Here is a 27406-nt window from a genome sequence, read left to right as displayed (position 1 = left end):
GTGTCTGGGATGGCCCAGATGAATTTAAGGACGAGGTGGAATGTGTTGGTGAAGTTGATGAACTGTTCAATCTCCTCGTGGAAGCAGGAGGTGGAGTCGATGCAGTCTGAATTGGGGATATTATGATTTAGGGACAGTCAAAATGGCTTTGTGCATGGAAAACATGTCTCATTAATTGAGTTTGTTTGAAAAAAAGTATGAAGATGATTGACAAATGCACTGCAGTGCAGGTTGTTTGCATGGACTTCAGTAAGGCAGTCGACAAGGTTCTTCATGGTAAACTGGTTAGCATGGTTAGATGACATGGACTCCAGGGACAGCAGAATGTAATTGGCTCAAAGGTAAGAGAGGTCGGAGGTTGTTGAGGGCTGTTTTTTTCGGTCTGCGGGTTTGTGCCCAGCATTGTGCCTCAAGGATCCAATGGATCTTCTAATTCATATAAAGGATATTGATGTGTCTGAAGTAGGAATGAGTGTGAAGGAGCCTCTTTCATACCAGCGAGGATTTTCCAATTACATTTTAGAAATGTCCCCGAACCATATGTGACAGTCTTGAAGGGTTGAATGGTCTACCATATTTCTATGCACCTGGTTAGAGGTGTCAGTGGCCTCTAACTGCTCGCGTCCAACTGGTTTAGTGAGCTGAATGGAATGTCGGAACACAGGACTGAGGAGCAGAAGTGGGACACTTTGAGCATTGTCCACGGGGCACTCAGATCGTTATTGAGCTGGTTCTGCTCTCAGCCCGACTTTCCTATCTATATCCCATGATCCATGACTCACTTCTCTTTCAAATATTTTACTCAGCTTTGAATAAACCCAAACAGATAGGCGAGCACAAACATCTGTCATAGATAACTCACATTAAAAAGGATCTTTTAGAAATTCTCCTCATCACTCTTGTAGAAGGAGAGAGTGGAACAGCACGGTAATAGTCATTTTCTCACACTTGCCCCCGCTGACCAGATATCCACATCTGATCTTCTCCTATTTACATGCATTCGGCTCATATCCGTAGAAACGCTTCAAATTTTTGTATTATGCCAATGTATATTAAACGATAGTTGTAATAACCTTCATTACCTCTTCTGATAGCACATTCCGTGCACACACCACACACGGCGTGAAATAAAGTAGTCCCATGATACCCTCTAAACCTCTTCCCACTCATCCTTATCGTAAACTCTCTTGTTTTGTACTCCCCAGTCCCGGGTTAAAAAAAAACCTTGAGCATTCATGCTATCTATGCCTCTCATAATTTCATAATAGTCTATTATGTCTCATCAGCCTCAGACCCTCAAGCAGAAAAAAAGACCTCAGTTGATTCAACCTCTCGCTGTAGCTCAAAACCTCCACTCCTGGAACATCTTTTCAAATCATTTCTGAAACCAGTTTATTTTAACAACATCCTTTCTTTTCAGATCCTACTAAAGTGTAAAAAAAAGTGACCTCACGAAAGTCTTCTACAGGAGCAACACGCCACCCTAACTCCGAGACTCAATTTTCTGACGAATTATGTCAAAGATGCTATACGTGTTCTTGACCACCCTTTCTACCTGCTACTCCACTTTCAAGCAACTCTGCACCATGTCTCTTTTTTCGGAAACACTCACCAGGACGTGACCATGACTTATCTAAGCCCAGTCCTGCTTTACCTCACCAAAATGCAAAACGATATATACATCTTTGATTAACTCCAACTGCCACTCCTTTACCCATTGGCCCATCTGATAAGGTCGTGATGTACCTGGAGATATTCCTCTTCATTATTCACTAATCAATCTCTTGGTGACATCTGCAAACTTACTGAACATGCCTATGATAGTGATATGCAATCCTTTTGTAAATGATGAAATCCAGTGGAGTCAGAACTGATCTCTTTGGAATGTGAAGTAACATTCTTCGTTGTCCACGCCACCTCCAATTTTGGCATGATCTGCAAACTTACTAAGCATACCTCCTATGTTTACATCCAAATCACTTATATATCTGACGAAGATAGTGAACCCAGCACCGATCCTTGTGGCGCACAACTGATCAAAGACTAGCATTCTGAAAAGCAACTCTCCACCACCAACCTCTCTCTTCTGTCTTCGAGCCTGTTCTGTGTCTCAATTGCTAGTTGTCAATGTATTTCATGCCATCTAATTTTGCTAACCAGTGTGCTATGAGCAATCCTGTCGAACGCCTTACTGATGTCCACATAGGACATGTCTACCACTTGCCCTCACCAATCTTCTTCGTTACTTCATGAAAAGAGCTCAATCAAGTTAGTTAGACATGATTTCCCATGCACACAGCCATGCTGACTCTCACTTATCAGTCCTTGCATTTTGCAATACATGCAAAACCGATCCCTCAGGATTCCCTCCAACTACTTTCCCACGAGCGATGTCAGACTCACCGTGATCCCCTTCGTATCAGAAGCATGTTGTGAAGCTTGAAATAGTTCCGAAAAGGTTCAAAAGGGTGTTGCCAGAGTTGGAATATTTTAGCTCTTGGGAGAGGTGGAATCGGCTGGGGTAGTTTTCCATGGAGTGTCGGAGGCTGAGGGATGACCTTATATAGATGTATAACATTATGTGGGGTATGGATAGAAACAACTGACATGGTCGTTTTCCATGCGGTGGAGAATTTCTGAACAAGAGGTCAAAGGTTCAGCGTGAGAGGACACAGATATAAACGGGAGCTGAGGGAAAATGTGCGTGTGTGACTTAGCCTTCAGAGGAAGTGGTGGAGACCGGCACAATTGCAGCATTCAAGAGCTTTCTAGATGTGGATATGAATATGAAACGTTTAGAGAGATATGGGCGAAGTGTTGGAAAATGGGACTACATTACGTCATGACATCTGGTCAGCATAGACGAGTTGGACGCAAGAATCTGCTTTCATGCTGTGCACCTCTCTGACAATGACTCTGTAATTCGTGTGCCACACCGCTGGTCAAAGAGCTCCAGTCTGGAACCAAAGCTCCACCATCACTCTCTGTTTCCGATCTTCAGGGCAATTTTGAATCCCGGATTCCATGTGACCTAAAGTTACTGATCTCTCCACTTGTCGAACGTCTTGGGGAAATCTATGTAGGCAATGTCTGCAACGTTGCCTTCTTCAATCTTCTTCATCACCTCTTCAAAATACTCAGTTAAGTTAATGAGACATGAATTCCAGATCACAAAGCCATGTTGAGTCATCCTAAACAATTCTTGCTGACAATGTGGATCCTATCACTCAGAATCCCTTCCCCCAACTAGGCCATCACTGACTTCATGCTCATCGAACCATAATCCCCTGGATTTTCAAGGTATTGCTTCATTTTCTGGTCCCATTACTTTTCTGGACACAGGTCATTTTAGGTGTAAGCCGGTTATTCGTATCACTGATGATGTCGATATCACACTTGATCAGGCAAATTGTTTTAATCTGCTAAAATAACAAGTTTGTGACCAAACAACGTTATGTTAACTATAATGAACGACTCATGACGAACCGTGCGCATATTCAAATATATTTAAGGATGTTTCCCTTTCTAAACACACCCACATGCACGTGCGCACAAACACTCTTAACTGACAAACTGAAAAACAAACTCTCTTTAGTGTTAACTTGAAATAACTCTCTCCAAATATAAAAGTCACACAACATCAGTAGTCAGGATTTGGAGCTGCCGGTATTGGTTTGGGGTGTACAAAGTTAAAAATCACACAACACCAGGCTATAGTACAACAATTTCAATAGAAAGCACACTAACGTTCCGAGCGCCGCTCCATCACAATCACCTGATGAAGGAGCTGCGCTTGGAAAGCTAGTGTGCGTTCAATTAAATCCGTTGGACTATAACCTGGTTTTGTGTGATTTTTAACTTTGTACAAAATATCATGTTACAGTCCAAAAGTTTTATTTGGAATCACTAGATTTCGGAGCACTGCTCCTTCGTCAGGCGTTAAGGAGCATCGTTCCAAAATCTAGTGTTTGCAAATAAATCTGTTGGACAATGACTTACTGTTAAGTATTTCTTTTTTACATTTGTACACATCAGACTAACACCGGCATCTTCAAATAATGTCTGCTCAACTATTACTTGAACTGAAGAAAACAAAATGAGATTGTCCCAAATGTCATGTTGCTTCTGAAGTTAATCTGCTAATACAAGCTGCAGGCAATGGGATTACTGCCCGAACAGTTAGATTTGGCTGAAATCTCTTTGCTTTAGAAAGTGAGGAGATTCTAATGAATCCTCGTCAGGAATCCTTCATGAGTGCTAAAGCTGAATGTGTTTATTTTTAGCTCAAGCACATTACTGCGATGAGGAACACGGAGGTAAAAGAAGCAAGAGGCTGTTCCTGGCAATACGTTGATTGTGGATAGTCAACACGGTTTTGTCGGGGTAGGTCGTGCCTCCCAAACATTACTGAGTTCATTGAGAAGGTGAGCTAACATGTGCATGAGTGTACAGTCACCCAGTAGTAACTGTTGTTGTGGTGTATCTCGTCAGTATTCACACTTGAACAAGACAATGCGGTCGCGCAGAATACTGAGATACAGAATACTAAACTAGGCGGTATTGAGGTGCATAAGCAGGAGGCGTTATCATTTTTGCAAAGTGTAAAAATAGATAAGCCCCCTCCTCCGGACGGGACTTATCCAAAAGAGCAGATTGCTGAGCCTTTGGCTTTGATCTTTATGTCGTCATTGTCTACAAGAATAGTGCCAGAAGACTGGACGATAGCAAATCCTCCTTGTCTCTACTCCCCTTCTTTGTTCTGAAAGGGGAGTAGAGTCAACCGTGGAAGTTATAGACCCGTGAGCCTTACTTCAGTTGTGGGTAGAGTTTTGGACAGCGTTGTGAGAAACAGGATTTAGAATCATCTAAAAAAGTAATGTGTTGATTAGGTACAGTCAGCACGGTATTGTGAAGGGTCGGTCGTGCCTTACAAACCTTACTGTGTTCTTTGAGAAAGTGGCCAAAGAGGTGGATGAGGATAAAGTGGTTTATGTGGTGGAAATGAATTTAAGTAAGACGTTTGATAAGGTTCCTCGCGGTAGCCCACAGCACAAAATTCGGAGGCATGTCATTGAGGCTGATTTATTAGTCTGGATCAGAAATTAACTCTCTGAAAGTAAACATCGTGTGGTGTTTTATGGCAATATTCAAATTGGAGTTCAGTTACTACTGGGTGACTGTCGGGATCTGTTTTGGGTCCACTGTCGTTTAGCACTTTTACAAATAATGTGGATGAAGGCACAGCAGGATGGTTTAGTAAATTTGCGGATGACACTGAGTTGGGTAGAGGAATAGATATTGATGAAGAATGTTGTAAGTTACAGCGACACATAGATAAGCTTCAGAGCTGTGCTGAGAGTTGGTAAATGGAGTTTAATGCTGAAAAACGTTCGATAACTCACTTTGGAAGGAGGAACAGGAATAGAATGTATTGGTCTAATGGTAAGCTACTTGGAAGGATAGTTGAGTCGGGAGATCTCGGTGTCCAGGTGCATAGATTCTTGAAAGTTGCCAAGTAGGTTGAGAGGGTTGTTAAGAAAGTTTGTTAGATTTTACTGATAGTGAGATTGAGTTTCGGAACCATGAGATCATCCTGCAGCTGTACAAACTCTGTGCTGCCACATTTGGAGTATTGCGTGTAGTTTTTGTCACTGCATTAGAGGAAGAATTCGGAATATTTGGAAAGGGTTCAGAGGAAATTTAGTTGGGTGTTATCTTGAATGGAGAGACGGTGTTATGAGGAAAGGCTGAGGGACTTGAGGCTGCTTTCGTTAGTGTAAAGTAGGTTGAGATGTGCGTCAACTTAAACATATCAGTTAATCAGGGATTTGGATAGATTGGACATTTAAAGTGTCTCTCCTCGGATGGCGATGGATAGCACGAGGGGACATAGTTTGAAATTGTAGTGTGAGATATATATATATATATATATATGTGTGTGTGTGTGTGTGTGTGTGTATATGTATATATATATATATATATATATATATATATATATATATATATATATAATACACACAGACGTACACACATACATGTATGCACAAAAACAATGAGAATGCCGATAATGTTCGGATAATTAATTATTGATTTCATTGATTCCATGCGTCTCCCCGGTGGCTCGGAGTTGTCTGTAAAATCTGTTCCCCATTCAGGAGATTAGGCAACAGCAAACCGTGCGCAAAACCCGCACCCCGCCCCTGACAAAACCAAAAACCCCGCTCCAGCCCACCCCCAAATCCCGTCCAACACCAACGCTGCCTGCTCTGAAACTCCAACAACACCGCCACCCGCCCGCCCCCAACATCATCGCCAGGACTATCCACAACACCGCCCCCTGCCCTTCCCAAAACCCATCCAACACCACCTCCTGACTGCCACTAGCACCGCCCACTACACGTCCAGCAAACCCTTTCAACACCGCCCATTGCCCGCCCTTAAAAAGGGTCAAAGGCCACGCCCCCGTGCCCAACATCGACCCCCCATCCGACCCTCAGCCCGTTCTCCAATCCTGTCCAACACCGTTGCCTTCCCGCCCCTAACACCACACCTCAATACAATCTGGTGTGCTTCTGCTCATTTCTCCTCTGTTCTAAACTGCCGTGGTCTGCATTTTAATTGTAGGAATCTATCATTCAATTAATACTGCGAGCAAATACACTCTGATTCCTTTTCTGCCTCCCCTCTCTCTCTCTCTCTGTGCGTGTGTGTGTAAAGCATATTTGACTGCTATCTCTGCTAGTCATTCTCTTCTGAGCTTTCTGTATATTCACATGAATTCTTCTCATCGCTGGAAGTTATTTTTCAAAATTCTTTCAGCAGAATAACCTCCCTTGCACCCTCACACCTCTGTGTATTTTTAACACATGCGCCTATCTATCACATTATAATGCTTAACTCTTTGGAACTCAACATGAGCCCCACCTGGTTCCATCTTTATGTTTTTAAACCGCGGTCTCTGCTCCTGCTACCAATTCATAAGCACTGAAGATGGTCTGTTTGACCTCTTCATAATGTATTGACTCCTAAACTGACAGCGCTGTGCATACTTCACTTGACCTGCCCACCAGCTTAGTCTGAACTAATATTACCCACTAATTCTCTGACAACTGCATTGTGTTAGCCACTTTTTCAAATGAAATGAAGAAGGCTTCGACATTTTTCTCGTTGAAATATGCAAATGTTCCAATATCCTTCTACGTATCCTTAACTTCTCTTCAGATCTCCATCCTGTTAACTTGACATTGTGGACAATAGCTATTGTTTATATTCATCTCAGCACAGTTTACAAGAGCTATCAAGGACTTTTGTTAGGCCAAGATGGAATATTGCGTGCAGTTCTAGGAGCCACTTTACGGGAATGAAGTGATTGCACCGGAAGGGATGCAGTGGAGATTCACCAGGATGCACCCGGCGATGGAGAATATCAGCTAGTATAAGCTCACGTTGTTTATATTGGAGCAGAGAAAGCCGAGGGCGATGTGATCTAGAAGAATAGAGATAAAGTAAAGGTAGATTTATGAAATGAGAGTCATCTTTGAGAAATTGACTGTTCGACACCTTGTGGAGAAGCAGTGGATGCAGTGCACTTCAGTTTTCAGAAAGATTTTTGTTAATGTCCCAATCCTACTTTGCACAATCAAATCTCGTGCGCATGGGCTAATATATGAACATGGTTTTAAAATGGGAGAGTTGACAGGAACCAGTGTAAAAGTTAATGGCGCTGTCTTTTGGGATGTAAGTGTCATGCGGCATCACAGGGATTGGGTGTTGCACCTCAGGGATTCCCAATAAATTTCAAACCTTGGTTGCTGGAGTGCAAAATAATATTACCAAGCCCGCTGATGGCAATACACGATGCCGGCTTGTGAGTGGGTGAGAACATAACAGAAGCTCGAATGTGACTGAGACAAGTGGTGTGAATGGACAAATACTTCGCAGGTGGAGAGCAATGTGGTTCGATGTAACGTTGTGCACTTTGGTGGGAAGAATAGAATACTAGCCTGTTTTTTTAAAAGGGATTGCACAAAAAATGTGCTTCTATAAAGGGACTGTGCTCCTTTCTTATTCCCTTCTTTACAGACCTCCGAGGTTCATAGAGCGCAGCGAGTTCTAAAGCCAGAAGTCAATGCCACGAATGGCAGTGGCACACGAACCAGTGTACAGAGACACACTAAGTCGGTAGCTGTAACTGAATAGGATCTGGATCTTCTTGCACATCAGCCACTGAAAGCAATATTGCCGGAGCAGACAGCAATTAGGATGACAAATGTTGGATTGAAATTCATTTCAACGGGTATTTAACACAAGAGTAAGGGTGTCTTACTGCAGTTGTACAGGGCCATATTGAGACATAATTTCGAATATTGTGCGACATTGTGTGCAGTTTTGATCTCCTGAAGTAATGCCGGATAAACGTGACATTGAGGGAGTGCAGCAAAGGATGACCAGACTGATCTCTGTGATGACCGACTTGTTGTGGGAGCAGAATTTGGTTCGACTGGACCTGTGCTTCATTGGGTTTCGGAAAATTAGTAGAAATCTCAATGAAATATATAAAACTCTGACAGGGCAAGACAAATTGGAATCAGCGGTGACAATTCCCCTGGCTGGGACGTATAAAACAGCATGTCACAAGATTCGGTACAGAAGGCCACTCTGCAGTGAGATGAGAATATATGTGTGCACTCAGAGACTGGTGAACCTTGGAAACTCTCTCACACATCAAGCTGTGGAAGCAAAGGCACTGAATATAAATAAGGATTTTGAGACACTAAAGGGATAGAGATAGCACAGGACTATGTTGTGCAGATAGAGGATCAAGCATCACTTTATTGAATAGGCAAACAAATCCATTGCTGATGTTAATATTTAATATGTTGTCCAACGGTTAATCATAGTAAGGGATGCGTGCATTGTGGGGGTGAGATACAATGGAGAGATGTTCCCTCCTGAACTAGAATGGGGGAGGCTCAATTTGTTGATTGACCTACTCTTTTCCCGAGGTTTCGGTGAAATCTGTGGATACGCTCTGTAAATGTTGTCACAAGCTCTCAGATGTTAGGAAATATGTTTCTGAAGAGTCGACATAATTGTGTTTCCCATTCCCTTTTCTGATACCGAGGCTGGTGCCGGGTATTCTGTCCGGTCTAATTCTTTAAGACATCGGAGCAGAAGAGCTTATCACATGTCTGTGTCTGGACTCACATTTAGGCCAGACCAGGAAAACACGGGAGATTTGCTCCTGAAAGTATAATGGGGAAGCAAACTGAGGTTGGATCGACGTTGGATTCACGTCTTTAATACTGACACCAGAGTTTAGATGTCGATATTTTATTAATTGCATTTAACTTCCGCCAGCAGCCATAACATTAGCCGTGTGCAGATGAGCAATACATTGACACTTGCACGACAGCTCCACCTCCACATGGGGATCCAACGGAAACCACACTGAGCAGGTTATTTCTGGACTGTTTGACAGCTCTGTCAAAAAGAATTTCCAAAGATTTGACGATGGTGATGAGACTGAGGGGATAGTAATATTGTAAGTATTCCGCTGTTACCGGACTGGAACTAGTTGAGTAATGTTCCTCATAGCAAGGGAGCTGTCAGAGTTTGAGCTGGAATGAAGCAGCTTTCCCAGGTACACGGCTTGTTGTGCAGCAGAAGTCTTCATTCCTATTGCAGGAGTAGTGTCGGGCCCATTGACTTTGCCATATAAAATGTGTACGGCTGTTTCTTCATGTCATATGCAGCGAGTCGAATCTGTTGAATACAGCTATGGGTGATCCTATGGGCTTCATTGCAAGTGTGAGGTGGACCTCTGACTCAACGCTTTTGGCTGAGGATGATGCAGAGACTACATCCTTGACTTTTGCACTATGTACAGGTCTGTTACATTAATAAGCATGAGGTTAATTGCAGAGCAATCTCCTGCAGTGAGTCGGAAAACCATCCATCATCATTTATGACTAGATTTTGCAGAACTGTTGGACTGCTGATCTTGGGATCGATGCGCTCTGTCTATCAGATGTTCGTCCTGCTCTTTGGAGCGTATGCAAAAAGTAAAGTAGCTAAAACTGGTTATCGTCAGTTTTTGCCTCACATGGTTCTGACTCTGGCATGTTCACCCGTACTCGTTACTGAAACATAGAGCAGCTTGATAGTAATGATGACTATCCTGGGTAAAAAGGTTTCAGACTGTGGTTTAATATAATTCTATTTCTGCTGCTGTTGTGGTTTCCAGCACCACATCAATATCACGAATTCTCTACTTAAGGAATTTCAGAAAGCTAGACTTTGAAAGCATGCGCAGAGGATGTTTTGACTTGTAAATGAACTAATTGCAGGAAAGAATTAGCGATGAACAATTGAGTCATAGACTCTCAGAGTCATGCAATATTCAGACAGAGCGCTCACCAGTTTTCCTGATATCAACTAGTTTTATTTTTCTTCTTTAGGCACATACACTTCCAAACATTTCCCTATTCAGGTACCGATCAAATTGTCTTTTAAATGTTGTAATTGGACTCAACAATACTACTTCCTCTGACAGTGCACAACATGAATGAACCACCCACTGTGAGAAACAGCTGCCCCTTAGATTTATTTTAAATCTCTCCCATCTTAACTTCAAAATCACCTCTCGGGTTTTGGCTCCCTCCCACCCCCCTCCACCCTGGGCAAAAGACATTTCTCTTCATCCTATCTATGCCCCTCACGATGTTATAAGTCACCCCTCAGCATCCAATGCAAAACTAACAAAATCCCAGGCCATCCATATGTCTCAAAACCTCCAGTATCCAGCCCATAATTTTAAACATTTTATCCCCTTTCCAGTTTATAGCATTCTTCCTGTAGCAGGCGAAAAAGAATTGTACTCAATGATCCAAATGTGGCCTTACCGTTCCCTTGTATCGCCACAGCATAATGCCCCAATTCGTTTACTCAGTGCTAACGCCTTCTTCGCAGCCATGCTCAATCACACTCCCCAGGTCCCTACCGTTAAGTGATTATATCCTGCCTTGGATTGTCTAACAAAATGCAATGTCTCACAGTTATCTGCATGAAGCTCCATCCACCATACCTCAGACTACTGACCCAGTCGATCAAGATCTCATCGTTCATTTCGATAACCTTCTTCACTGTCCATTATCACACAAATCTTTCGTATCGTCTGCAAACTATCCATGGTTCCTATATTGTCATCCACATCTATTACGAAAGCAATGAACAACAGCAACCTGGTCACTGTGGCACACCGCTCTTCATAGGCGTCCAATTCGAACAACTAATCTCTCCTAGCGCACTCAGTGTTTTACTGTCAAGCCATTTTGGAATCTGATTGGCTAGCCCTCCCTGCTCCTTTGTGATTTAACCTTCTTAATCAATCTACCATATGGAATTTGTTTGGGCCTCACTCAGGAGAATGCAGATAACATATGCTATCTTCGAGGTCACCTCTTCAAAAATTGCAATCTAGTTTGTGAGACACACTTTCCCACTCATAAAAAACATGCCGACTATTATGGCAGTCCTTGCCTTTCGAAATGCATGTAAATGCTGCCTCTGAGAATCTTCTACAAATACGTACCCACACCTGACATCAGACTCACCAGTCTGTAGTTCAATGGCTTTTCCTTGCAGAATTTTTTTATATATGATGTAACAACATGAACTGTTTTCCAGTCTTCAGCAGCTCACCCGTGGCTGTCAGTGGTACAAATTTAATGAGAAAGAACTGCAGATTCTGCGAGTCAGACACAAAGTCAGAAGGTAATGCGAAAGCTCAGCAGATCTGGCAGAATCTGGGGTGAAAATCAGAGCTAAAGTTTCAGGTCCACTGATTCTTCCTCAGAACTCTGACAAATGACATGAATATCTCTGCTAGTGACCCCGCAGTTTCTTCCCCAGCTTTCTGCAAAGGCCTGGGATACACGTGAACGGATCCCGGGTATTATCGACGATTATGCATTTTAGGACCTCCAGCATTTCTTCTTCTGAAATGTGGTCACGTTTGAAAAATCACTGATTTTTATTTCCCCGCGTTCCCTCGTTTCCATGTCTGTATCCACAGTAAATACTGACGTGATAGATTCATGGGGAATCTCACCCATGGAACAGTAGCAGGCTGTAAGGCAGCGGGGGAGGGCGATTCCGTGTGAGGAGTGTGAGCCTGGCATTGCCAGGCACTTCTGGGCTGTGCTGCTGAACTGTTCTCTTCTTTATCTTTTGCTTTGTAACATGATTCTGTACATGAGAGGCGGGTGTGTGGAATTTTGTACCTACGATTATGTCACCTGTGCAGACATGCAAACTTTTCACTGTCTCGTGTGAGTACGTGTGACAATGACACTAATAAACCTAATTCATCTCCTGTGAAACTACATATACATGGCTGTTTGATTTAATGGGGACCCTATTCTCTCTCGAGTTTCTCGTCAACCTTTAATATACTTACATAATCTCTTTCCATTTCCCTTAACTTTATCAGCTCCAGCTATCTCATGCTTCCTTTTTGCCCTTCTACTGCACCCCGTAAACTAAATGGATTCATTATCCCAGCTGCCTATTCTTAATATACACCTTACTCCTTTCCCATGACTGGACCATCAATGTACCCTGTCATATCTTGTTCCCTGCTCTTCACACTGACAGGAACATGCAGTCTCTGAGCTCTCACTATCTCGCTTTTGAAAAACTCCCACTTGCCAGATGTACTTTTATCTGAGAACAGCTTCCCCCGAATCATCTTTTGAAAGTTCTTGCCCAATGCCATCACAATTGGCCATGTCCCAATTTGCAATATTAACTTGTGAAAAAGGCCTATCCTTTTCCAGAACTATTTTCAAACTAGAAGAATTCTAGTCACTGGTCCGAAAGTGCTCGCACTCTAACAGCGCAGTCACTTGCACTTCCCTAATTTCCAAGAGGAAATAAAGGTGAGACCAGAATGAGGGGCGGAATAATTCCATATAATTTCGTGTTTATGGTTGTGTGTGTGTATGCGTTTATGTGTGTGTCTGTCTGACTGTCTGTATGTATGTTTGCGTGTGTGTGTGTGTGTGTGTGTCTGTGTGTCTGTTTGTGGGCGTGCACATGTGGATGTTTGTGAATCCATTTGAATGGGAATCAAAATGTCCCGTCTCTCTCTCTGTCAAACTTCTTGTGTTTCAAGTGATGTATTACCATGTTCTGCTGGACACCGCAGGCCACTTCAGACGCAGCAGCTTTGTTGGGAAAAGGCACCAAAGATAGTGACTCTCTCAGCTTTGATTTAAATTCACTGCATTGTCACGTGCACACTAACGAAAGCAGTGACATTTTAGTAATGTCTTCGCTTATGACACCATCTCAGGTGCAAGAAATCTCGGTTCACATTCTTCAGTATTTGGTGCAGAAGAATAATAAGGTAAAAAGAACGGATTCGAATTACTGACCCTTACGCTCGAGTGTGTGCCAGCAACGGGTTTCTGGACCGCATCGGGCCTCGCATCCAGAACACACCAAGCCCAGTCTCGAAACCGCACCAAGCCCAGTGTCCAGGACGCAGCAGCCCAGTCTCCAAAACACACAAAGCACCGTCTCCAGGCCGCACTGTGCATTAAATCGCGAGGTCTTGACTCTCTAAGCAAGCCTCTGTTCTGGGATTCATCTTCACCATTACCATGGGAGTCATTTTAAAATTAAACGTTTGTGAAGGAAAAATACACCAGAAAGCAGAATAAAAATGAGAGACACGAAGGGGCTGGAAGCAGATGAGTTCCTACCCTGCCGCTATCCTTCATATTTCACGCTGTTTCCTGCTTTAACATATAACTTGGAGACTCAGAGCAGTTTTGTCCGATTCCTTGTAATGCTGTCACTGAAATATGAACAGAGGGAGATGAACATGACCATTACTATCCTCTATGCTGCTATTGGCTTTATTTTAGGACTTTATAATCCATTCTCACTGCAATTTGGAAAAGTACATCAAAACACATTGAAAATTAGATAAATTGATATTACATTCATGGAGAAAGTGAGGACAGCAGATGCTGGAGATCAGAGCTGAAAATGTGTTTCTGGAAAAGCGCAGCAGGTCAGGCAGCATCCAAGGAGCAGGAGAATCGACGTTTCGGGCATAAGCCCTTCTTCAGGCTCAACCTCTTCCAAAGTGCTTCACTCAGAATGGCCTGGATGCAGTCGTACTGCTGTGGATAGATAGCTCCTTTTGCTGGAGAGTTTTTTTAGATGAATTCACGGTATAGCTCCCTCCAGATTTATAGATCAAATCACTGCTGCCGTCTACACAGTTTTCCACACTTGGCAATTTTCTGGGTTGAACCGAGCACAGCTTGAACTATGCAGTGCTCTGTCCTGACTCGATAGGCCCTCTTGATTAATGGCTCTCTGTGGTGGTTTGAGAATTTGATATAACTAACCATTTGAGTTGAACTGACACTGCATTTTATTTATGTTCTCCTTCTTGTGTTTGGAACTTCCGTCTCTCACTCTATTAATGTTGCAGTGAGCCCGTGTACAGTACAACATGAATGTGAATTCACACTGTTTATGCCAGCAGACACAGTCTCTTTATTCAGAAGCAGTCAGCAATTCCCATCGTCTTTGTGTCTTCACGTAGAAACAAAAGATGGCCTCGAGGCTAAAGTCCATCCCCTTGCTACATAGTTCAAAACATGCTCCCCCTCACGACTTCTCACCACCAAGCAACCACATGAAAATATTCAGTGAGTAATGAGAGCAATGAAACCACTGGAAACATCAGGGAGCAGACTATTAGGAGGATGGACTAACACGTCCCATGTCCGAACTGGTCAGAGTGAACCCTCCAGTAATCACTGTGTCGCGGAGTCCTGTAATCTCTTTCCGTTTCAGTGGCATACTTCATTCTTACTGAAAAGTTCAAAGATTCACGTTTAAACACGTTATTTTCTAGCTGCCAAATTATTATCCTTTGCTTATCCAATCAGAGTGCCCCGACCACTTTTTGATAACTTCAGTTCCTAAGGATCTTAATTAGAATACATCTTTAGCATATATCAAAATCTTTGATTTCGTTTGCAAGTAGTTGAGGCCCAGCACTGGTCACTCTGTCATTGCAGTCATTGATTTGTGTTAAAATGACAAAAATCGATTTATCCCTAATTTATCCCTATTTTCCGGCTCAATGACCTGTCCTCCCCCATAAACATGTAGTTACTTTGGAATGCTGACTATTCCCTTTCATTTCTTGTGTAACAACCATGAGAGTTAAATAATCTGTTCCAATTGCGGAGTAAAAGGCTCGAATGGTGAATGGCCTCATTCCGTTCCCATGTAAAACTCTTGATGGGCTGAATAGCCTGCTTCAGTATATGCGCAGTTATGAATGTTGCTGAATATTTTGGAACAATCAGTGAACAGCCGACTTCTGACCATTTGATGGAGGGAAGTGCATCGATGCTGCAGCTGCTGATGAACTATATTTACTGATGGATACCCAGTTTCCATTTGCTTAGACCTTCAGAAGAATGTCCTACTTCACAGGAGGTAGTGCCACAGAACACAGTGGGCAGTACCTTCAGAATGAGACTGAGACATTCTCACCGTCCGGACTGTCTGCTCAGTATTCCTACTGAAGTTGTCAGAGACAGTTCCATTGGTGCCAAGGTCTATGTTGAGAATGCTTCCTTCTAGTCGTTTCCCCCATCACTTGCCACATACTGGGTGCTGTGTATTTGAGGCTTCTGCCTGCTCACTCAGTGGTTGATCTATGGTGACACGCTTTGTAATGGACATTGAAATCCCACACTCTAAGTGCGTTCTGTTGCCTTGTCACCCTCAGTGCTTCCTCTGTGGCATTGAATTATCAGCAAGGGGTGGTGTGAAAACCAGTAGATGCCGACCATCAGGAGATTTTCGGGACCTGTTACCATGAGATTTCCCGGGTCATGGAATCAATGTTGGGGAATTGCAGGGTAACTCCTTTCCTGATATTATCCTGAGGATTTTCCCACCACTGGTGGGTCTGCGCTACCCGCAGGACAGGATATAGCCAGGGATGGTAATGGAGTTTCATTCAATATTACCCATCAGGCATGATACTGTGAGCATGGCAGTGTCAGACTGTTTCCTGACCAGTGGCCAGAAAATACATCCCGTCTGGCGGAATGTTACGAGCTGCAGAATTGATATTTCTTTCATAAACCCTTTGCCAAGAATGAGGCTTGTGTGTCGTTTGGGGGCGGGGTCGAGAAAGAAATGGGAGGAGCGCTGGGGCTGGGTGCAAGGTAGCTGCTAATTCGTTATGAAGATGGATCGAAGGGAGTAGTTGATAGTTTAGAAAATATCGTAGAGTGGATAGATGGGAAAGGCGATGGACTTGTCAAGAGGGCGGTGCCGAGTTGGAGACTTGAGACTCGGATAATGCTGGGGAGGGGAAGTGAGGAAACCTGTGAAATCCACATTAATCCTTTGGGATTGGAGGATCTAATGATTGACGTGGAGACGTTCTTCCTCCAGTCATCGGGTGGTTCAGGTTTGGTGATGGAGGATGACCACGACCTGCATATCCTTGGTGGATTGTGAGAGGGTGTTGAAATTTTCACCAACGGGTCTCGGTTGGTGCGAGTATCCCAAAGACGTGCTCTGAAATGATCCACAAGTTGATGCCCTGGCTCCCCAACGTAGAGGTAATGACATTGTGTGAAACGGATGCAGTAGATGACATGTGTGGAAGCGCTTGTAAATTTGTGACTTATGCGGAAGGATTCTTTGGGGCATTTGACGGAGGTGAGGGGCTAGGTGTGGGCATAGGTTTTGCAATTACGGCGGTGGCAGGGAAATATGTCAGAATTTGGGTCGAGGAAGGGTATCGCCATGGACTTTAAATGGTGATCACAAAGGGAATGGTATTCCCAAAACGCTGATCGGGGTCGGGAGGGAAATGTATCGCTGAAGATGGGTCTTTTTGTCTGTGGTAGAAGTGATGGAGAATGATTCGATGGATACGGAATGAGGTGGGTTTGCAGGTAAGGACCGGGAACATTCTGTCCTTATTGCATTTGGGGGGTGCGGGGTTCGAGGGCAGAGGTGTGTAAAGTGGATGAGAGGCGCTGGAGGGCATCATCGACCATGTGGGAGGCGAAATTGCGATATTGGAAGAAGGAAGACATCGGGCTTGTTTTAGGTGGAATTAGTCATCCTGGGAGCAGATGGGGCCGTTGTGGAGGAATTGGGAACAATGGGTGTCTTTTTTTTCCAGCAAGTAGTGTGGGACGATGTGTAGTGGAGGCAGCTGTAGGAGTCGGTGATGTTGTTGTGGATGTCCGTTTTGAGACGATCGCCAGAGATGGAGATGCAGATGCACAGGAAGTGCAGGGAGGTGTCCGGGATGGTACATGTTAACTTGAGTTTGGGATGGAACATCTTGGTGCAGTTGATGAACTGTACAACCTTCTCGTGTGAGCACGAATTTACGCCTATAAATTCATCAAAGTAGTGGCAAGAAAGGTGTGGAATGTTGCCAGTATAACTGTGAAGTTTCCCCGCACCATTAAACACAAAACATTCTGTCTGTAACTGGAATTCCCTAGATAATACTCTAACCATCATTCTCTGTAACATTCTACCCCTGACATTAGTTGGGAACGGCCGGACGTCGGTGAATTGAAAGAAATGATAATATCCCAAGTGAAGACTCCCCATTGCAGGGTGAGGGAGACACTGTTACGAAGTCCCCACAGGCAGTTAAAATGGTGAATACGTTTTCTCTCCGTTTACAATTGTTCACTGAGCATGGTCGATCACAATTGAGTCTAAAAGTCAGAAATTTGCAAACCCCATTTGTCTTAATGGAACTGGGAGAGAATCCTTCACGAAAGCAAGGTCACACTCTCCGTGTGAGAATATGCGAAAAAAATGATCTGGTCTGCTCTCCAACGATCGAGTATGTGGGAGTTTCCTCGAAATCATCTGTTCCTTTGGATGTGTCTCTGCATGTTTGGGGAGGGAATGTTTCTTGTGGTTAATGATACATTTCTGTCAGAATTTCAGATTTTCTCATTTGTCATTTCAGCTCCAACTGTTTTAATAAATCCCAGAATACAGTGGCACATTTGAAAATCTCTGTCTGTCTCCAATCAAACAAGTCACTTTTCCTCCATGTTTATGTACAATGTGGTTTTTTTTACCTTCCTCACAGCTAACGTAGTGACGACCTACGTCCTGCTTTATAAAGATTGTGGGTTGGCTGCATGTGTCAGACGTTATCTGGGGGCCATGGCAGTGGCGGATCTACTGGTCATTATCCTCGACCTGATATTGAGACACATTTCCATTGTTTATCGGGAACAGTTTTATTTCATGTGGGATATCCCCGTGTGTAATATCCACGCCGTCCTGTTTTATGCAGCCACTGACTGTTCTGTCTGGTTCACCGTCACTTTCACCTTTGATCGATTTGCGGCCATTTGTTGACAGAAGCTGAAAAGGAAATATTGCAGTGAGAAAACGGTGGTTGTTGTTCTGGCAACAGTGACTGTGCTGAGTTGTTTAAAAAATATTTTCTGGTATTTTATGTTCTCAGGTCAATATCGGCTGGTAAACCATCCCTGGTATTGTGACGTAACAGGCGGTGTTCTTTTCTCCCCTTTCTGGGTGGCAATCGAGTTCCTCCACAACCTTCAAACCCCAGCTCTCCCATTTCTCCTGATCCTGCTGCTCAATGTTTTCACCGTCAGACACATTTTAGTGAGAAGCAGAGCCCGCAGGAGACTCAGGGCTCACACCAGTGGGGACGCTCAGTTTGACACAGAAATGAGCAATCGCAAACAATCTATCATTTTACTGTTTGTGATCTCGGGCAATTTCATCATATTATGGTCAATGTTAATGATGTTTTCCATATCGTACCGGATGGATGTGATCGCGCATCGAGCTGTGTCTTTACCTGACTTTGTGAAGGAACTGGGCTTCATGCTGCAGCTCCTCAGTTGCTGCACAAACACCGCAATTTATGCCGTGACACAGACAAACTTCAGACAGCAGCTGAAGAATGTGTTGAAATATCGCTTCACCCAAATATATCAATCAATCAGATTCACATATAAATCAATCCATCCGGGATTCTCTCATTTTAGTTGAATTTTTGAGCGATGAAGCAGCCTGTCGCTTTCGTATCAGCCTGTGGGTAGCGCGGGTTTGTCCATCCTTATCCGACAGGCAGGTTACAGGGATATTTCAATCATTCTATGAACTCAGGTGCCAGTAAGTCAAGGCATCATCCCACTGACTGCATCGATCACTTCAAATTATAAACATTAAAAATGTGCATTAAAAATTACCGAGCAGCAGAGTGAAGGATCTTGTTGTTTGTCGTTGTTTTGAAGAAGCTGAGCTGGACAGAAGCAGAGTCAGCCACAAGTCTGAATCGTTGGGGAAGAGGAGGGAACCGGGGCCTGAGCTCACGAGTTCGATTTAAGTTGCTCTGTCATTGCTTTCACCTCTGGGTCCCCCCACCGACCTGGTCTTCAGCACAGTTCATCTCTCTACCCCGTTGCCGCGATCTCCAATCAACCTCATCTGTCTCTCGCTTTCTCTATCACTAGCTCGCTCTTGAATCCTTCATTTACACACAGCCCCAAATTTATCTCCCCCGTTATTTCATCTCATTTTCCTCCCTCACTCCCTCTGTGCACTCGCCCTTTCTCTCCACTCTCACTTTCACTTCCATCTCTTGACAGCCCACTTTTTGTCTCGCTCTCTCTAACCTCCACGGTTCCGCCACCCGTATCCAGTTTTTTTCTCTCTCCAGCAACTTATCTCTAACTCTGAATACCACCTTCATATTCGTCTCCCGTTTTCTCCCTACTCTCACAGTCAGAGAGAAACGGAGTGTGGACGGGGAGAATGCGAGAGTCAGAGGGAGACGGTAAGAAGAAGTCACACAGAAGGAGAGGCAGAGACAGGGCGCAGAGTGTGTGGAGAGAGACGGTATGAGTGAGACAGGGAGAGAGGTAGCGATGCAACGAGGAGCGCGGAACCAAGAGGAAAAGAAGCCGAGAACAGGCGGGACGGTGGCGAGAGAGCAGCGAGAGAGAAAGAGAGGGGTGAGCAAGAGAGGAAGGAGACAGAGCGGGAGGGGAGGTGAGAAAGAAAGGGTGGGGAGGGTGTGGGAAGAAAGCGATAGCGGGATCGGGAGAGAGAGAGATGGAATCGGGAGACAAAGTGGGAAGGCAGGAGGAAGATACAGTGGGCAGGGAGGGAAGGATAGAGAGAACGGGAAAGAAGGGGACGAGAATGGGAAGGGGATGGAGAGGGAGAGGGAGTGTGAGAAGGGGGGAGAGCGTGGTTGACGTAAAATGGGAAGAGGGAAACAGAGATAGAGGGAATAAACGGGGAGAGAGAGTGGGACGGGAGGTAGGTGGACAGAGAGGTGGGGAGAGATTGGGAAGTAGGGAGATAGAGGAATCGACGGAATGGGTGTGGGAGAGAGGGAGAGACGTCGCGGGAGGGATGCAGTGAGTGAAGTGTAAAGAGAGTGTAAGGAGGTAGAGGCAGAAAGAGAAATTGCGGGGCGAGTGCAGGCGGGGAGAGGTGGGAGAAAGAGGGAAAGGGAAAGAGGGCAGAAAGACGGAAAAAGGAGGTTAGGGCTAGCAGAGAGAGTCTGGGGGATTCGGGAAAGAGAGAAGTGATGGGGAGAGAGATTTTAAGAGAGAGTCTCGAGTATGAGAGATGTGGAGAGTGTGGGGTAGATGTTTGGAAGAGAGAGTGTGACGGGGCGATGGAGAGGGGAGAAATGGGAGGGGCAGGAGGAGAGAGGAGGGCTTGGGAGACAAGAGTAGAAAGTGGGAAGAAGTGGGGCAATGAGACTTTGGGAGAGACAGAGAAAGAAAGCGAAATGGGAGAATATGAGAGAGAGTGGAACGGGCGGGAGAGCTGGAGAGGGAGAGGGACAGAGACAGAGGTTGTGGGAGAGAGATAGGGAAGGGGAGAGAGAGAGTTGGGGTAGAGGGGGAGGGCTAGAGAGGTAATGACAGGGACAGAATGAGAGAGGCTGGGGGAGATGGTGAGGGAAAGAGAGGGGATTGGAAGAGAGAGAGATAAGATTGAGAGAGGGAGGGTGGACAGTGAGAGTGAGAGATGAAGAGGAGATGGAGAGAGACTGAGAGATCGCATGAGAAAGGAGGGGGAGGTTGCGCGACAGGGCGAGTGGAAGTGGAGAGCGTGGGAAGAGAAGAGGGAGAGAAAAGGAGATGGGGAGCATGGAAACGGAAGAAAAGGGGGAGGGAAGAGAGATAGTGGGCAGAGCGAGAAAGAGATATTGTGGTAGAGAGAGATAGCGCCGTGGGGATAGACAGACTGGAAAATTAGAGAGAGATGGAGGTGGAGGAAGCAAAGAGAGAGAGGTGGGAAAGGGTGAGAGCAATTGGGGATACGGAGACAGAGGGACAGGCGTGAGAAAAAGTGAGCGAAAGAGGCGAGAGAAAGATGGGAAAAGGGAGATCGTGGAGAGTAGGAGCGTTCTGGACAGATTAGTTTAGATTCCCGAAGTGTGGAAACAGGCCTTTTGGTTCAACGTGTCCATACAGACCGTCTGACGAATGAAGATAACAGTACGGGCAATAGAGCACGGCAAATTTACGCGATCCGCGCATCTTAGAACTGTGAGAGGAAAACAGAGCACCCGGAGAAAACACAAGCAGACACGGAGAGAATATGCAAACTCCATACCGAGGCTGGAATTAAACCTGGAGCTCTGGTGATGTCAGGCAGCAGTGCTAACTACTGAGACACCGTGCCACCCACTTGACTGAATCTGAGAAACGCACGAGTGAGATTTGAAAACACGACCTCTGTTTTTACAAGTATCAACGTTCACAGTAATCTCAGCTGGTGCAGGTTTCAAACCCCTGGGGTTAGAACTATTCTGCATTGGAAACTAGCTATGCAACCAACTGAGCTAAACTGACAGAGAGGATTAGAGCGGTGCTGGAAAAGCACAGCAGGTCAGGCAGCATCCAAGGAACAGGAAAATCAACGTTCCGGGCAAAAACTCTTCAACAGCATAAGAGGCAGGAAGCCTCCAGGGTGGAGAGAGGGGACGAGTGAGACAGAGGAAAAGAGGGGTGAATGGAAGAAAGGGAGAGAGAGGGATGTTTGGAAGGGGAGGTGGGCGAGAGAAGGAGCGGGAGAGAGATGGACGGTGGGATAGACAGGGAGAGAGATGGAGACAGATAAGAGTGGGGGCGAAAGAGATAGAGAAAGGGAAGAAAGTGAGAGAGAAACAGAGGAAGAATGAGAGAGTGGCCGACGGATTCAAGGGTGAGAGGGAGGGATAGGGAGGAGGGTGTGAAGAGAGAGAAGAATGAAGAGAGAGCGAGGAGGAGTGAATTGGAGATAGATGGAGGGAAAGGTTAGAGAGAAGGAAGCGGAGAGAGGCAGCGAGGTTGTAGAGACAGAGAGAGACGGACGGAAGACAGACATGACCGGAGGAAATTGAGATAGAGAGGAGGAGAGAGAGATGAGTGGTGAGAGAGTGGGTATCGAAAGGGGGTCGGGGCAGACAAAAAAGAGCGGAGACAGAGGCAGCTGTGGAGACAGAGAGAGGTGGATGGGGAGAGAGAAAGAGAGGTGGGTCAAGAGAGATATAGAAAAAGAGGGTTGTAGAGAGTGAGGCGCGGTGACAGAAGGAGACAGGGAGGGATTAGAGGGAGAGATGTTGGTGGGGAGAGACGGAACGGGTAAAGAGACGGAGAGGGTGGAGAGAGAGAGGTGAGGTACAGAAAATGGAAGGAGAGAGAAAGAGAGAGGGGAGGTGTAAGAGAGGTGGAGAGAGAGGGGGTTGGAGAGAAAGGTGTAGAGGGCGAGGGAGAGAGAGGAAGGCACGGGTAGAGAGACGGTGAAAGTGAGAAGAGGGAGGGACGAATGGAAGGGGAGAGAGGACAAGACAGAGAGAAAGTGCAGAGAGAGGGAGGGGAGAGAGAGGGAAGGAGAGAGAGGGAAGAGGCTGAGTAGAAGTTAGTGGGAGAGAGAGATATGGAGAGTGGAAGAAGACAGACGGAAAGGGTAGAGATAGGGAGGGAGGTAGGATTAGAGATTGAAGGAGGGAAGAGAGAATGATTGCAGGGCAGACACAGAGAGAGACAGAGAGAGAGAGCGAGACAAACAGGAGAGAGATGGGAGAATGCGACAGTGGGGGAGGACAGGATAGTGAGAGATGGGATGGAGAGGGATACGGGGAGGGAGAGTGAATGGTTGAGGCAGGGTGTGACGGAGTAGAGAGAGAGGGAGGGATGAGGGAGATTGGGTTGAAAGAGACTGGGGAGAGGAGCATGACGGCAGAAGAGAGAGAGGGAGAGAAAAGTAAGAGAGATGAGGAGCGATCGAGACACGGAGCAAGACAGGTGGGTGAGAGAGTGGGTAGAGACAGAGAATGGAGAAAGCAAGAAAGGGCAGAGAGCGACAGCAAAGGGGAAGATAGAGGGGAGGGGCAGAGAAAAAGAGGGAGGGAAAGGGGAAAGAGAGATTGGGAGGCTGGGACAAGTGTAGAGATAGTTCGTTGAGAGAGTGAGTGGAGAGAGGAAGACAGACGGACGTGAGAGAGGGAGAGACGTGATGGCAGAGAGATGAGGGATAGATAAAGAGGTAGGCCGGAGTTAGACAGAGAGGGAAAGGAAGAGTCGGCTCAGATAGAGGGATAGAGAATGGTAGAGTTACAGGGAGGCACGAATGGCAGGGAGAGAAAGCGAGGAGGGTAGAGACAGCAAGAGAGAGGCTTGAGAGAGTGAGAGGAGAGAGGGGAAAGAGAGAGGGCGGATGGGAGAGAGTTTGGGATGGAGAGAAAATTAAAGCGGGAGAAAGAGAGACAGGGGGTGGCAGGGCGTGGGAGAGGAGAAAGAGAGGGAGGGGAAAACAGAGAAAGAGAGACGGAGGGAAGAGAGAATGAGGGAGAAGCGAAACGCAGGTAGCAAAGTTGATAAAGAGAGAGTGGGAAGGGCAGAGAGAGAAAACCACATGTGAAACAGAAGAGGGAAGAGGACAGACAGGGAGGGAGGGGTTGAGAAAGAGAGTGGTTAGAGAGATACAGGCTGGAAGAGAGAGAGGGTGGATTGGAGAGACAGAGTGTTGAAAGAGAGTGAAAGCCAGTGAGAGGAGGAGGGCGGGAAAGAGAGAGGAGAGAGAGGGAATTGTGGACATAGAGAAGGCCGATGGGAGTGAGAAGGAGAGTTGGAGGAACGAAAGGGGCAAAGAGAGGGTGGTGCGGCAGAGAGGGAGGGATACACAAATGGAGAGGGAAGAGAGGGAGCGGTGAGAGTGAGCGACGGTGGTGGGGAGTGACAGAGAGGCAGAGGTAAAGAGATGGAGGGGGTACAGACACGGAGAAGGAGAGGATAGAGACGGACGAGGGAGAGAAAGAGAGGCAGGGCTGAGAGATATTTGGGAGAGGAAGGCGGGAGAGAGAGAGGGAGGAGCAAAAGAGAGAGCGGGAAGTCGAGCAAAAGAGGCAGCTTGACGAGACAGAGAGGGACAGAGACAGAGGGGGTTTCAAAGAGATAGGACAGTGAATAGCAGACAGAGAGAGAGAGAGAGATGGATAGAGAGACTGGGAGGGAAGAGCAGTGTAGCGAGAGAGTAGAGAGAGAGAGCGACAGAGAGAGGGAGTCCGAGAGAGAGAGTGATGGAGTGAGCTGGAGTAGAGAGAGGGAGAGGGTGAGGGAGAGCGGATGTCATGGTGCGTGGAGAGAGGCAGGGGGAAGAGAGAGGGTAGGTAATAAGAAAGACAGAGACTGAGGGCAATAGAGAGTGCGAGGAGGTAAAAGGGAAGAAGAGAGATTATAAAGAGTGAGAGAGAACATAGCGAGTGTGATAGATAGAGAGAGCTGTGGAGCTAGAGAGAGGGAGAGACAGAGTGAATGAAGAAGGCACGGCGGAGGCTGAGGGAGAGTGAAGCAAGATGGTGAATGGGGAGAGAGTGAGGGAGGACTGGAAGAAAAATGTGTGAGGTTGTGGAGGGGGAAGGCAGGAGAGAGAGAAAGGGTTAGAGAGTGGGTGGGTTGAGCAATAGCGGCATCTAGAGGAGATTTGGAAGGGAAGGTGGTCAGAGAGAGCAAACAGGGTGGGACAGAGAAAGACAGAGGAAGATGGCTCGAGAGGGAAGGAAAAGCTATCGAGAGAGACAGGGAGGGAGTTCGAGAGAGAGAGAGCGTAAGTGAAGGGGAGAGAAAGTGCAAAGAGTGAGAGGGGCAGATGGAGGGAGAGAGAGAGAGAGAGAGAGAGACGAAGAGAACTGTGGTTAAATGGAGAGCAGTTGAGAGAAAGTAGATGGGGGCGCGGAGAGACAGGGAGGTGGAAGAGAGAGGGAGGGGAGAGGGAGAGAAAGGGAGAGGAGTGGGAGTTCGGAGCAAAACACGCAGCTAAGGGGGAGAGAAAGATAGATGCAGAGGAAGGGGAGAGAGAAAGGACAGTCTGTTGCTGAAAAAGAGAGATAGTTTTAGACAGAAGAATGGGAGGGGGAGACTGAGAGAAAAAGAGATTGGGGAGCGAGAGACAGAGGAGGAGAGGACAGAGAGGGCTGGGTGGAGAGAAGGAGGCAGATGGGAAGAGAAACCTGGGGGAATGATCGAGAGAGAAAGCGCGGGTGGTAGTGTGAGAGAGTGAGAGATTGAGAGGCAGAGGTGAGGGGTGAAAAGAGTGAATGGGAATGAGGGGGAGAAAGACGAAGGCATCGAAGGAGGAAAGGAGATAAAAAGAAACTGAGGGGGGAGAAAGAGACGCTGGTGGGTGAGACAGAGAAAGAGAGGGAGATGACAGAGAGGGACGGAGCTGGGGAAGACAGGCAGAGTGCAGACAAAGAGAGGCAGCAGAGAAGAGAGGGTGTCTGAGGGGCGAGATAGAAACAGACGCGAGAGAGAGAGGTGGTGGTGTATCGAGCGAGGGAGAGTTTTGGATAGTGAGAGTGGGAATCGAAAGAGAGTGAGGGGAGGAGAGATAATTTGGACGGATAGAGAGAGAGAGATGGACGGCTGTGGAGAGAGAAGGCAGACGGTGAGAGAGGAAGAGAGAACTGTGGGGAACGAGAGACACAGAAAGACGCAGTGGGGTACAGAGAGGAGGGCGAGTTTACAGAATGGGAGAAGAGCAGGAAAGAATAAGGAGAGGCTTCAGAGAGGGAGAGGGTGATGGGCGACAGGGAGGGGGCGAGATAAAGAGAGGGGGAAGAGAGAGTGATGAAGGAGAGGGAGAGGGAATAATGGAGACAGAGATATTGGGTTGGGGCGACACAGAGTGGCAGAAGTGGAAAAAGAGAATACAGAGGGTAGGAGAGATGGGGACACGTGGAAGAGAGGGGGAGTGGGAGCGAGAGGGAGTGGTGAGAGGGAAAGTGGGCGAGAGAGAGATGGAAGGTGCAGAGAGAAAAGTCGAGAAACGTAGACAGCGAGATAGCGAGGCTGAGACCGGGTGGAGAGAGAGTGGGAGTATGGCGTGAGACAGACAGGAAGGTGAAAGATATTGAGTCTTAATAAAATTTTGAAAAGCGTGATGACAGAGTGAGAAGACAGGTATCAAAAGAGAGACAATTGGAGTGGATAGAGAGCGAATGAAGTCAAAGAAGAGAGATGACATGGGCTGGCAGACAGAGGGGATAAGAACAAGAGAGAGAGCGGGGTTATAGACAGAAGGAGGGCACGAGAGGGGCTGAGTGATGTTTAAGAAAGAAAGTGGGGAGAGAGAAGCGAGAAACAGATGGAGAGAGAATGGTTAGAGGAACGGGGTGGAGAGAGGAATGAGTGGGGTCACCCAGAAAAGCCAGGGGAGAGCGAGTTCGATGTGGAGGTAGAAAGAGAGAAGTGGGGGACGAGAGAGAGCGAAAGAGGGGTTGGCAGAGAGAGAAGGAGAGGGACTTATGGAGAGCGAGTGAGAGAGAGGAGGCAGTGAGGAGCGAAGTAGAAGGGAAGAGAGGGGGAAGGAGAGAGAAAGGGATAAGTAGACTGTGGAGAGAGAGGTGTTAAGAGAGAAACGGGGGAGTGGAGAGTGAGAGTGCGGGGATGGAGTGAGGCAGAGAGAAACAAACCAGGGGAGAGAGTCGGAGACAGGGGCGGTTAAGAGAGGCGGGGACGGCGGGTAGATGGTGAGAGGGACAGATAAAAAACGACAGAGTGAGGGAAGGCGAGAGACAGTTAAAGAGCGAGTGTGAGACAGAGTGTGAGGTGGAAGAAGGAAACGGAGAGATTGGGGACAGAGAGGAGGGGAGAACGACAAAATGGGGCCGAGAGAGAGTAAGAGGAAGTGAAGAGAGAGATGCGGAGAGTGGACTAATTTGGGAGAGACAGGCGGAACGAGAGAGAATGAGTGGGAGGTTGGGGAGGGAGAGACGGCGGAGGGAGAGTGGCAGGGACAGGCGACAGGATAGGGGTGAGAA

Source organism: Chiloscyllium punctatum, chromosome 35 (assembly GCF_047496795.1).
Source record: "Chiloscyllium punctatum isolate Juve2018m chromosome 35, sChiPun1.3, whole genome shotgun sequence".
In the NCBI taxonomy this organism is placed as follows: domain Eukaryota; kingdom Metazoa; phylum Chordata; class Chondrichthyes; order Orectolobiformes; family Hemiscylliidae; genus Chiloscyllium; species Chiloscyllium punctatum.
This window is presented reverse-complemented; position numbering follows the sequence as displayed.